This window comes from Schistocerca gregaria, chromosome 2 (assembly GCF_023897955.1).
Source record: "Schistocerca gregaria isolate iqSchGreg1 chromosome 2, iqSchGreg1.2, whole genome shotgun sequence".
Taxonomy (NCBI): Eukaryota; Metazoa; Arthropoda; class Insecta; order Orthoptera; family Acrididae; genus Schistocerca; species Schistocerca gregaria.
The window spans coordinates 483627290-483641624 of record NC_064921.1 but is presented as its reverse complement, the minus strand read 5'-3'; positions in this window follow the sequence as shown (position 1 = coordinate 483641624).

The following is a 14335-nucleotide window of genomic DNA, read 5'->3' as shown; positions in this document are numbered from 1 at the left end:
ATTCCCACAGCATCACCCGACTTAATTCGACTACATTCCATTATCCTCATGTTCATCTTATATCCTCCTTTCAAGACACTATCCATTCCGTTCAATGCTCTTCCAAGTCCTTTGCTGTCTCTGACAGAATTACATGGATTTTAATACCTACTCCGAAATTTTCCTTTATTGCTTGCTCAATATACAGATTGAATAACATCGGGGATACGCTACAATCCTGTCTCACTCCCTTCCCAACCACTGCTTCCCTTTCATACCCCTCGACTCTTATAACTGCCATCTGGTTTCTGTGCATTTGTAAATAGCCTTTCGCTCTCTGTATTTTACCCATGGCACCTTCAGAATTTGAAAGAGAGTATTCCAATCAACATTATCAAAAGCTTTCTTTAAGTCTACAAATGCTAGAAACGTAAGTTTGCCTTTCCTTAATCTTTCTTCTATGATAAGTCGTAGGGTCAGTATTCCCTCATGTGTTCCAATATTTCTACGGAATCCAAACTGATCTTCCCCGAGGTCGGCTTCTATCAGTTTTCCCATTCGTCTGTAAAGAATTTGCGTTAGTATTTTGCCTCTGTGACGTATTAAACTGATAGTTCGGTAATTTTCACATCTGCCAACACCTGCTTCCTTTGGGATTGGGATTAATATATTTTACTTGAAGTTTGAGGGTATTTCACCTGTCTCAAATATCTTGCTCACCAGATGGTAGAGTTTTGTCAGGACTGGCTCTCCCAAGGCTGTCAGTAGTTCTAATGGAATGTTGTCTACTCCCGGGGCCTTGTTTCGACTCAGGTCTTTCAGTGCTCTGTCAAGCTCTTCACGCAGTACCATATCTCCCATTTCATCTTCATCTACATCCTCATCCATTTCCATAATATTGTCCTCAAGTACATCGCCCTTGTATAGACCCTCCATATACTCCTTCCACCTTTCTGCCTTCCCTTCTTTGCTCAGAACTAGGTTTCCATCTGAGCTCTTGATGTTCATACGAGTGGTTCGCTTATCTCCAAAGGTCTCTTCAATTTTCCTGTAGGCATCATCTATCTTACCCCTAGTGAGATAAGACTCCACATCCTTAAATTTGTCCTCTAGCCATCCCTGCTTAGCCATTTTGCACTTCCTGTCGATCTCATTTTTAAGACGTTTGTATTCCTTTTTGCCTGCTTCATTCACAGCATTTTTATATTTTCTCCTTTCATCAATTGAATTCAATATTTCTTCTGTTACCCAAAGATTTCTAGCAGCCCTCGTCATTTTACCTACTTTATCCTCTGCAGCCTTTAGTATTTCATCCCTCAAAGCTACCCATTCTTCTTCTACTGTATTTCTTTCCCCCATTCCTGTCAATCGTTCCCTTATGCTCTCCTTGGAACTCAGTACAACCGCTGGTTCTTTCAGTTTATCCAGGTCCCATGTCCTTAAATTCCCACCTTTTTGCAGATTCTTCAGTTGTAATCTACAGTTCATAACCAATAGATTGTGGTCACAGTCCACATCTGCCCCTGGAAATGTCTTACAATTTAAAACCTAGTTCTTAAATCTCTGGAAAGACGGGTAATATGCGATATGTACAAAAACCACGGGGTAATAATAAGACTGGCTGACCAAGAACGAAATGCCTGGATTGAAAAGGGCGGAAGGCAAGGAAGTAGTCTTTCGACCCTATTGTTCAATATGTGAATTCAAGAAGCAATGACAGAAGTAAAGGAAACGTTCAAGTGTTCAATGAAGATTTAAGAAGAAAGGCTATCAGTGATAAGATTAGCTCGCGACATTGCTATTCTCAGGGAAATTGTGCTAAATGGAGTGAACATTCTAATAAGTACACAATATGGACTGAGACTAATTCGAAGAAATACGTAAGTAATGAGAAGCAACATAAATGAGAACAGTAAGGAACATAAAACAGCATTGATGAGCGTGAAGTATTAGAAATTAAGGAATTCTGCTACCTAGGTAGTAAAATAACCCAAGGAGGCCATCAAAAACAGACATTTAATGACAAAAAGCATTCCTGGTCAAGAGATGGCTACTAGTGTCAAACGTAGGCCTGAATTTGAAGAAGAAATTTATGAGAATGTACGTTCGGATAACAGTATAGTGTGGTAGTGAAACATGGACTGTGGGAAAACCGGAACACAAGTTGATGTAAACACTTGAGATGTGGTGTTCCAGAACAATGTTGAACATTAGGTTCTACTAGGGAAAGCAATGAGGAGGTTCTCCGTAGGGTCGGCGAGGAAAGGAAAGTATGGAAAACACTGATCACAAGAGGGGACAAGATGATAGGACACCTGTTAATACTTCAGGGTATAGGAGACGAAGAAAAAGATTGGAGGAAGTCTGCCATATAACTGAGGAAGTAGGTTATGAGTGCTACTCTGAGATGAAGAGGTTCTCACAGAAGAGAAATTCGTCACAGGGCACATGAAACCAGTCAGGAGACTGAAGACTCTACAGGAAAGGGAAAAAAGGGGTCCACCATATACTAGTCTAATAGTGTTGTTTCCCTCATGCTTCTACAGCGAATATCCTGCTACAAAGGGGAGCAACTTCATGTGTGATGGTTCGATTAGTCGCGATTGATTGGATGTTAGCTCCAACATTCGTTACCATACAGAATCAAAGGCGACGCAATTACTTTGTGAAGTTTAATTAATGTTCCTATCCGTTAGAAACGTTATTATGTACGTTGTATGGTTTCACAGAAATGTTTGAATCAGGTAAACTTTCCCTCCTCGTCATCTGACATGGGAATTTAAAATAGCACCCTAAGTAATGAACCTCTCTTACTTCATTTGTTATCTCTCGAACTGTAACAATTTTTTGGCTCTTATCTGTCCCAAACTTGGAAATGCTGTCACTTTTGTTTAATCTGTCAATCGTGACTTCTTAATGTGTAGTTTTACATAATCGACCATTTAAGAATGACATCGTTGAAATAGAGATTAAAGTGGATGCTGACGAGTGGGAAGCCCCATCAAGCAACTTAATTAATGTCGGCAGATATTGTCCCTATTTTTATAGTACGCATCCTTATTAATTTTTGTATAATAAATAAAATGCTGTAATCACATATGCAAGAACTCCCGTTTCCTATAGTGGTTCCCATACCATTTTCCTCTTTTACCTTCCCAAACGCTTTATCATAATCTATAGAAACACAAGAATTTGGTAATATACCTTCCCTTCTCTTCTCACTTATTTGTGCCAAAGTGAAAATACTATCATAATATGTTCTACCTTTCCTAAAACTATGTTTTATTTCTGATGTGCATCCTGCCACTATTATTATTAAACATTTGTTTGTAATTTTAACTTACAGTTTGAAACAGGAATTCAGCAGACATATTCGTTGATAATCTGCACGTTGAAATTCATCGTCTTTCTTGTAAAGAAGGTATACCAGAGCTTCACTTCTCTTATGTGGCCGATCAGCCAGCAAACATCCTAAAATTTTAAGGTACATGCTTCAGACGATCATTCATATTATTATTTTTTTCTCCTTCGACTCATTTTTCCGTTCTTCCACTGTTATGAGAGGTAAGGACATTGATGGGGCTGCTATCATTAAGCTCTCGTCCCAGTTGATTTTATTTCAGACCTGAACAGTCCTAGGTAGACTGCCTGTTCTATGGCTGCAAGATGTGTCCTCCCGTTGTGCTAGTCTATAAATACAACGTTTGTTCAAAATAACGTGATTTGTTTGTTGTATTGTGACGCTCGTCGCAGCTGCACTACGGCAGACACTCAACTAAATATTCTTAAAAGCATTTTATTTTGCCCTATGTTCTTTAAGCTATGGGTGGACCACGGCTTGCTTTTGTATTTATATGAGCCTTTTGTACATAAGGCTGAAACAATGCAGGAGTAAAGTGTTCAACTATGCTGCTGACATATTCCATAATGAGTGTATATAGTTATTAGGGTAAAAATAATTTTATTGACCTATAAGTCAAAAAAAAAAAAATATAGGGCTTCAAAAACTATGTTTCATCTGTAAGATTTTCACCACAAGAGAAAGTCCATTAAATCTCATTGCAGTTTAAAAGTAAAGGAAAATATTAACTTACTAGCCCTAATACAGAAACGTCGTAATTCATCGGAATATTCACGAAGGTGTAAGATGAGGATAAGAGCGTAATATATAGTAGATTCAATGAATCTTAGCCATGCATTAATGAATGTAAGAGTAACGGATAGTAAAGAGATTGATGGTTCAATGTTACTGTGTTACAACATGGGAAAATCGTGTACATCAGTAAAGGAAATTTTGTTAATCATGCAGTTCTACGTAGTTAGTAAACAAAGTTAGTCCATTGTGTGGAAACCGCATTTAGATGCACCAGTCTAGCAATTCGAAGTGACAGGTTTACACGCGTTACGTACTATTTTATCTTCGCTTGAATCGGGCAGAACAGTACACAGCTCTCTCAAATTTATGTTTAAAAAAATTCCCAGCAAAGAGGTGACAATAATACCAGAGCGCGCGTCAATACATTCATTTATATTGCAGATACGCTAATGGCAATAAATTTGCAGCGAAACAGAGCGGAGTGTTTATGACACCTACGATATACACTGCGCTGCAGCTGAAACCTCAAACCGTTGTTTATTTCTGTTGTCATGATAAAAAATCTCTCTGTACGCTCTAGTTTCAGCGATTCGAGAACTTAGAGCCGTGTCACTCTGTCAGCACGAATGCATGCAAACGGTGATGAGCAGCAATTTATTAAATGCTGGGAGTCTCCTTCGATGTACATTGTAAATCCAGGACTGGCGTACTGTAGTGTTTGTTGATCTAAGAACTTTTTAATAAATTTCCCGTTTAGGAATATATATTTTGACCGTCAAGTGCGTGGAACCGTGAATGTTAAGTATTTTCATTTCAGTTTCAACCAATTTTTAACTGAGGTGTCAACTTACTTGATAAGGAATTAATGAATGTTTCCATTAACAGAATGGTGACATGTGAGTCTATCCTGCTCTCGTAATTCTGGCGTAAGCAAAGACTCGAACCACCATCTCTTCAGTGGTAGAGCGCATATAAAGGATTGGATTTTAAATACCTTCCCGTCTACCACTTCATATATTCTTGTACTACATTCTCCACTCCTTTTTTGTAAATTAAAGATCTATTGAACGATACTTGATTGATGCTTTAAAAGAAAGGTCCTTTCTTTACTCTAACCATAATTTTCGTATGGTACTAGTCCGCTTTGATATAACAGATAATACAAACTGAGCTTCAATGGACTGGAAGTAACAGCCAAGCAGTTGCAAAATACGGTTTTACTATACCTTGACCATGGTTTCGACACTTTAAAAACTGTCTCCTTCAGAAGGTATTTTGTGTAGAATCACGTGCTACGTACATGTGATGTGGCAATCGTTGACTCTGTAAAGTACATGTCCATGCTATCCACTTAATCGCCATTTAAAACATGTGATTTAAAATTAGTAGCTCCCCACAATAGGGTTTTGTCTTAAGACATTTTAAAACACCACATATTTGACAATGGATCCAACAACTTGAAAGATTTGTATATTAGTACAAATAATGTCATGTATATACAAATACTTCATGTAGCAAGTATCACACTAGACGTCGTTGGATCAATAATCAAATGTTTGGAATTTTAGAAAAATTTTAATGCAAAGCTCAACAGTAGGGAGCTACTTATTTTAAATCATAAATTCAAATTATGTTTAAGAAGATGACATGTACTACACAGGGTCAATGACTCCCACATCAGATATAGATAATATGTGAGTCTACGTAAAATAGCTTCTGAAAAAAAGAAGTTTCAAAACTGTCGAAACAATGGGTAAAACCTATACTTTACAACTAGTTGGGTGTAATTACCAATCCTTTGAAGCTCTTGCGTATACAGCTGCTGAAACGCGGCCATGCTTAGAAACTTTACACGAAATTGCTTGCAATTACTCGACTCTCTACGAATTAACTTTTGTGCTCAAATCTTAACTGTAACAGCCTTCTTCGTGGGATTGAAGTTTTCACCTTAGGTTTCTCTTTCTAAAAATTATCCCCATCGTTACTAACATGTCTTGGAAAATTCAGTCTTTGGCGTGTAGTAGTAAAGAGCGTGACTGTAAATCAAAAGGTTGCTGGATCGAATCGCCGACAAACGACGTTATTTTTTGAGTTTGCTTTAAATTATCCTTCACCTCAGGATCAAGTGAAGATTCACCAGGAAAGCGAAGTGTTTGAGATTCTGAGTGAAAATGTAGTCCTCTTTCGTTGTCAATATTAGTAGGGTAGGTTAGGGCCACAGACGTCGCCAAACTGGTTTCAGAGTAGAAGACTTGCCATAGGCCATTGAGAATCATTACATTACATTGGAATATAAGAGAACACTAGATAGTCGCTGTGATTTAACAGTTTTTGTGTGGCATCTAGACTTGAAACCATGATCAAAGTTTCGATGCTTCCTTATAATAGCATTTGAGGTGTAGGCTCACAGGTTCCCCACTATATATTTCCGCATGAAGCGTAGTTTAAATTTACTTACCACTCGATACATGGCGCAACGTGGTAATGCGTAATGGTAAACCTTCTTTAACCATGGGATGCGGAGAATAACTGTTTCTATGAAATGATACTCCGACACAACGATTTTAGAATGAAGTGTGTGTTGAAAACGACAGAGTAAAATTTCGCGTGGTCTTCACTCTTAACTTTTGTCCGTATAGTATTACGCTTAACAAAGTGAGCAATGATTTGGAAGGGGTACAATGTTAATTGCGAATTTATATAAAAACCAAATAGCTTAAACAGTTAATATCTTAATGCATGACTCAGGGAAGCGGTGTGGCGTGGTCTTTTTCTCAGCTCTGAGCAAGTTAACTACCTGACAATAATTATTCTAACAAATTAGCTGCTCAGTGCTGCTGTCTTACCTCAAAATTACTCTCTTCAGAAATAATAACATTATTCAGAATTTAAATTCTTTTCGCCTTCCAATATGTACATCATATTCGTTTCCGCTGTCCTTTACAATAAATCTTTCTTCATCTAACAGATACAATCACAAGTGAACACAGCACTACTGCATACGTCCATCACCACCACACTTCAACTAAGAATGTATCAGATCCCACAGAGACAAACACTGTGTCACAACAAGATCAAACATTGCTTAACAGTAAGGTAACTTGCTCTCTCTCTGACGTGCTCATTGATAACTCACAAAAATTAAAATGAGATGGCTATCTTACAGAGATATCAGCGTCAATGTAAGAGATCGTAGTACCTCCACGCAGATAATTCATTTCAACTAAAGTAAAATGTTTTAATTTATTTATTGGAATAACCCTTTTCAATGATTTTAATTAACATTATTTTATCGAAAAATTTATACTAATGCATGGAACTTACGAACTATTTGGTCTGAGTCCAGATACGTAATCTATAAGTCAATTTTATGTCTGTATAAGTATTCCAACAACTTTTTGTTCAATTTTCCCTTTTTTGTAGTCGTTTTCGTTTTTGTATTATTTAGTTCTTTTATGCTTCTGTAGCTTGGTTTATTCAATGTACTATAAAGATCTCCGTGCGAATGAAATCAGTTATATGAGAGGGTTCCCTAATTCCATTCTGTTCTACTAAATCATGCCCAGAATCGACCCACCGCGTCATACGACTTCGTCTGATATTAATGCCCATCATAAGACATTGTGTAATTTGTAGTTGACGCCATACGAAAGACAAAGGCAACTGTAATAAAAGAGGCTGTCTCATTTGAAAGCGGGCAGTTCTGGAGAGTTTTAATTGAGTTAGGCTAGTTACTTGCAGAATTACGGGAAACAACAGTTTGGACTATGCTATACTGATAAACAGTATGGTGGCAGCTACATCAAAGCGGAAAAATGTATATTTATTTTGTGCAGAATAACAATGAATAAACCTCACGCTAAGTTTATATTTGTTATTTATAGTTTTAAAAAATTCCTCAAACATTACATGCAACCATGGACTACCTTAGACTAATCGACGATCACAAGTACACTCCTGGATATTGAAATAATAACACCGTGAATTCATTGTCCCAGGAAGGGCAAACTTTATTGACACATTCCTGGGGTCAGATACATCACATGATCACACTGACAGAACCACAGGCACTTAGACACAGGCAACAGAGCATGCACAATGTCGGCACTAGTACAGTGTATATCCACATTTCGCAGCAATGCAGGCTGCTATTCTCCCATGGAGACGACGGTAGAGATGCTGGATGTAGTCCTGTGGAACGGCTTGCCATGTCATTTCCACCTGGCGCCTCAGTTGGACCAGCGTTCGTGCTCGACGTGCAGACCGCGTGAGACGACGCTTCATCCAGTCCCAAACATGCTCAATGGGGGACAGATCCGGAGATCTTGCTGGCCAGGGTAGTTGACTTACACCTTCTAGAGCACGTTGGGTGGCACGGGATATATGCGGACGTGCATTGTCCTGTTGGAACAGCAAGCTTCCTAGCCGGTCTAGGAATGGTAGAACGATGGGATCGATGACGGTTGTGCTGTGCACTATTTAGTGTCCCCTCGACGATCAGTAGAGCTGTACGGCCAGTGTAGGAGGTCGCTCCCCACACCATGATGCCGGGTGTTGGCCCTGTGTGCCTCCGTCGTATGCAGTCCTGATTGTGGCGCTCACCTGCACGGCGCCAAACACGCATACGACCATCATTGGCACCAAGGCAGAAGCGACTCTCATCGCTGAAGACGACACGTCTCCATTCGTCCCTCCATTCACGCCTGTCGCGACACCACTGGAGGCGGGCTGCACGATGTTGGGGCGTGAGCGCAAGACGGCCTAACGGTGTGCGGGACCGTAGCCCAGCTTCATGGAGACGGTTGCGAATGGTCCTCGCCGCTACCCCAGGAGCAACAGTGTCCCTAATTTGCAGGGAAGTGGCGGTGCGGTCCCCTACGGCACGGCGTAGGATCCTACGGTCTTGCCGTGCATCCGTGCGTCGCTGCGGTCCGGTCTCTGGTCGACGGGCACGTGCACCTTCCGCCGACCTCTGGCGACAACATCGATGTACTGTGGAGACCTCACGCCCCACGTGTTGAGCAATTCGGCGGTACGTCCACCCGGCCTCCCGCATGCCCACTATACGCCCTCGCTCAAAGTCCGTCAACTGCACATACGGTTCACGTCCACGCTGTCGCGGCATGCTACCAGTGTTAAAGAGTGCGATGGAGCTCCGTATGCCACGGCAAACTGGCTGACACTGACGGCGGCGGTGCACAAATGCTGCGCAGCTAGCGCCATTCGACGGCCAACACCGCGGTTCCTGGTGTGTCCGCTGTGCCGTGCGTGTGATTATTGCTTGTACAGCCCTCTCGCAGTGTCCGGAGCAAGTATGGTGAGTCTGACACACCGGTGTCAATGTGTTCTTTTTCCCATTTCCAGGAGTGTATATTGACGAGATTCGTAGGTTTGAGATTTCTTCTACCTTTGGGACCAATACGTTATGCCAAAATAGTTGACGTAGGTGTATCTCAACCTAGCTGTAGCTCTTCCTTGATTTTTCTAAATCACTGAAGAGATCCGTCAGTGAGCTTCCCCAGAAGATGCCACGGTCTGCTGCAGTGCCTCATACATTCATAAAGACCTTCAGCATCTGCAATATCCCTTAACACTGATGGGGCAATAAACTCAAATTTTTCTTCGAAATTAATTTCCTGTCTGCTAATTAGTTAACATTACAGTTTTAGATATAGATCTACTATCCAGTAGTGGCGTATGAATATCTCAACTAGGTCGGGATTCAAACGTGTGTTTCTCGGTTACCACAAGCGGTCGCCTTAGCCACTCCGGCTATCCGTGCACATTCTTACATTCTGCGGTGCACGGATAAGGTACGGTTAAGGAGGCCGCTCACGGTAAACTGAAACAACAGTTTAGATTATGCTATACTAATAAACAGTCTGGTGGTAGCATTGTCGTATCCCGGTTTGGCAGAGATTTTCATATTGGGTAGGGAATTTAAACCTGATACAGCTGATGACAATGAATTCACAGGCAGCCAATTAATTTCGTAGTATTTCATACAGCTGTGAGTCGTCAACATTGTTCTTTCAGACTTGCATGTAAAAATCAAATCGTTCTCATCAGTACCTATTTGAGATAGTGCAACGTGTCTAGTATGAACGAGGAGTCATAATATTCATGTCGCCCTGCTGAAACGCAACAAGGCTTTCCACCTTGAGACGTTGTGCTGCGTTGTACAGTTTATTAGTATTCACTTTTCCTTAGCATATTAAATATCCAGCAAAACAAAAAATAAAACAAAAACAGCCATTTATATAGCCTGTGTGTTTTTTTTATTTTGATGACTTCATACAAACAAATTTGTTTCACTCCTTGGCTGGAATATCTGCGACGAAGGAGGATTCAAGTGCTGAACATAAAACCTCTGTGCCCATAAGAGCAACAATATTTTGCTTAAAAACTAAAAAAGAAAGAAATAAACGAAGCAGAGAAATGTGTGGATGAACACAGTTCGTGAAGCTGCCTGTATTACGGCGACATTACGTTCTGTGCCTGTTGAGGGCTGAAAAGACTCTCCAAATACTCTCCAACAAGTTTAAGTAAAACATTCAGCTGCTAATCATCTTGGTATTGAAGCTCTTTTTTTCCGTGTTTGCTTTAACAAAAACATATATATTCAGCTGCTGTTAATTACTGTTACACGAGTTGCATTGAAGGTAGACATGCTCGTGCTCTTGGTTCCCACAGACACTGAAAAGCACCGAGCGAGGTGGCGCAGTGGTTAGACACTGGCCTCGCATTCGGGAGGACGACGGTTCAATCCCGCGTCCGGCCATCCTGGTTTAGATTTTCCGTGATTTCCCTAAATCACTCCAGACAAATACCGGGACGGTTCCTCTGAAAGGGCACGGTCAACTTCCTTCCCCATCCTTCCCTAATCCGATGAGACCGATGACCTCGCTGTCTGGTCTCCTAACCCCAAACCATTGAAACGCACATTTTCGCTAAAACCATCACAACACACCTGAGGTCGTTTCAGTCGTATACATCGTAAGCCTTGACCTCTGCATTTAGACTCAATCTACGTCACCTTGCTCAAAGCGAGTGGCAGAATGTTATACTTTATATTTTCTTTACGCATGTCGTTAGAACATAGGGTTCGTATATTGCAACTTGATTTAATTGGAAAATATCTTATTGTGATTATGACGTATTAGTATGTGCAATAAATACTACCTTGGATGTAGTGTGAATTTAGAAATCATGTGCTTGGAAGCGAATATTAGGCGTTGATGAGGATCTACAAAATACTCATTCTGGAAAATATTAGCTTCCCAGTTTTACATTTATTACTTTATTAATGTTCATTTACATTGTACCTCGTATAAATGACACTTTTATATTTCTTCACGGACAGCCCCTCCCCGCCGCCCCCACCTCCATATTTATATTTTATAATTAGGAAAACGAAGAAACGTATTCTGTGACATATCTACACGCCGTGACATATCTCTATCGCTGCCCAAAGTTTCATACTATCATGCGTTTTTGGCCGCAAATTCACGGTGCTATGCATGCTTATCAAACCACTGACTATCTTGCACGTCTTTAGATATCATTTTCTTAAAGTCTTCAATGATTCTACGTTGGGTTTCTTCCCTCACATTCTCAAAACAGCGCAACCTTGAACGTCCAACAAAAAACAGACAGAGGGAAATTGATCAGAGACTGCATTTCCCATAGTTATGACAGTGTACCACTATCAAAGAAATAAGACACCAACAATAATTGATAATTATGAAGGTGGTTATTCGTAATGACTATGCTACTGCATAGTGTTTCTTTGATCACTGACCTGGATTGTTATGAAATAAAACCAATACGAATGTGGAATAAAAATAGTAGAAAGCCTTCAGACATCAAACATACATTTTGTATTGAAAATTTGGTTTTGTAGTATTAATAAAGGAAGTACATTTTATGACACTCTTTTCCTTGACTTGGAAAGAAAGATAAAGATAAACAGATATAAAACTGACAGTTGGGCTATTTCAGCTGTACTAGTCTGAGATTTTTAAAAGTGCTCACGTTATGATAATATATGCGATACCAGTGAATAATGGCAATACAGTAAAAACATGATACTACGAATCTTCCTTTCTCTCCAGTCATGCGAACTGGTACCAATTTTCCGGTGTGATTATTATGTCCTTCATCACGCACTTTTGCATCGGTAATATTATCCTCATTTTTCGTCTTTCTTGCTCTCTTTCCGGGACCCTCTGGATCTTTTGTGTCGATATTAAAGTAAAAACGTAGAGGAGTACAACCCAGAAGAACGAGGGTGGCTGTAAATGAAGTGTAGTGTATTAGTGATTTATCGGGACTGGAGCAGAGCGCTCTCGAGGCAACTGCCTTAAGCACCACTTGTGGGGTTTTTGTATAATTTCCATATTTTTAGAGACTTATACAGTAAGACTTGCGTTTTTGACAAAAGCTCTTGTATAATCACGTGCGTAATGCTGAAAACTATATGACGGCGCCACTAACCCATTTTTCGATTTTTTGGACTACTGAGGTTTTTACAGGTAACCCCTCAGTTGTTTTAAAGAGCACTTGATAACAAATGCCGTACAACAGTTTATCATAGCCCTTCCCCTAGGAGCTGCCAGCTGGTATTCCCCTACGATACAAACTCTTCTTACCTAAGACAGGCGCATAGCTTCAGATCCACTAGCTAAACGAGCGACGTATTGTTGCCATTAGGTGGCATTGCAGGTAAGAACCTGAAGCCGGACTAAGACAGTATTTGAAGGCGGATACTGAGAATAAATTAACACGACCTTGACTATATTATCATCCAATTTTATAATTATCCAGCCATTATGTGCTCATTGCCAAAACGCAGGTTTCCATGTCATTTCTCGAGCAATTGTAGAAGGATATTGCTAATAATGGTATAAAATTCCACTGAACACTGCTCGGGAATGTTTTTGTCAATTCAGGACTATTAACTGTTTACTATACAATATTAACTCTGTATCATTTTAGGTGGATTTTCCAATAATTTTGTGTAAACCTGTATATTATTTTTCACACATGACCAAGTGAGGTTGTCTTTTTCAATGAAAATGGCATGGAGCTACCGACGTAGCGGTGCATTAATTCTCTCTTAGTGATTTTACACCGTACGACTTATAATGGCCTCGATGAACTGTTCAAGCGGACATCGACATTCACCTACAAAGTGCGCATAAGAAGAAAAGATGCTGTTGTTTGCTAAAATGCTTTTTTAAGTTTGTTTTAAGTTAACTACGACCTATTCAGAAAACTGCAAAATAATTTAGTTCATTGGGGAGCTTTCCAACAGACAATCATAGTAAATTTTCCAACCAGCCACGCCACGAAGCAGAACAGCTTGTAAATATTACTGAGGTCCATGCCATGTACCTCCCTGATCGGGAATCCCATTATTCACTCAGAGATAATCCCAATAGCCGCTGTACGTCACAACACCTCACTTTCATTGACTTGCATGGCGATTTCCTTAACACCTACCGAATAGATGTACCCTACATACTGTACTGGCACATTTACAAAACTCTAAGCAGCCATTTAGGATGCCCAAGATCTGACACTTGCACAGAATGTTATTCGCTTTAGCGAAAAAATAAAATTAGCTGAAGAAGGTACGGGGAGAAAAGCTTTTGAGGTATAGAAATTGAAGATTTCTTGAGTGAAACAAGAGCATTTGCAATGAAATTCAGACAGGGAAATGTTAACGGCATCTCCTTTGTTTTATGTAGAATTTACCTCTTCCTCATTTATCAACAAGTGTTGTGCAGGCGTCAGTTGATTTATTACGTCTTCAAGATACACTAGTTGGTAACAGGAAATGTCAAAATGTACAGATATTCGAAAGAGGGCGGGGAAGATTTCTAAAGAGGTTATCTCGATACTGCTCCGCTTCATAAACAGCATCCGACACCCAGAATTAACGGAGGACCTGGTTTTAATAGCTACTGTGCCAAACAAAAATAAAGCAATGGATTACTTCCACTTCGGTATGGTGCACATTCTCATGCTTCTTCCCCGTTCTTGGTCTTAGTTACCTACGCATTCCTCCTTAACGCAGGAAGAATACTACCACAGAACTTCCCGAAACCTGGTATGAATGGATTGTAAATGCCCGAACTGCCTACCTCCATTTTTGTGGGGATATTTACACCCCATAATTTCAAAGATTTTTAAACCAACCATCAGCTTGTTTTTAAAATCTCCGAAGCTGTCAGGCTTCAGGGTGTTCGATCTATG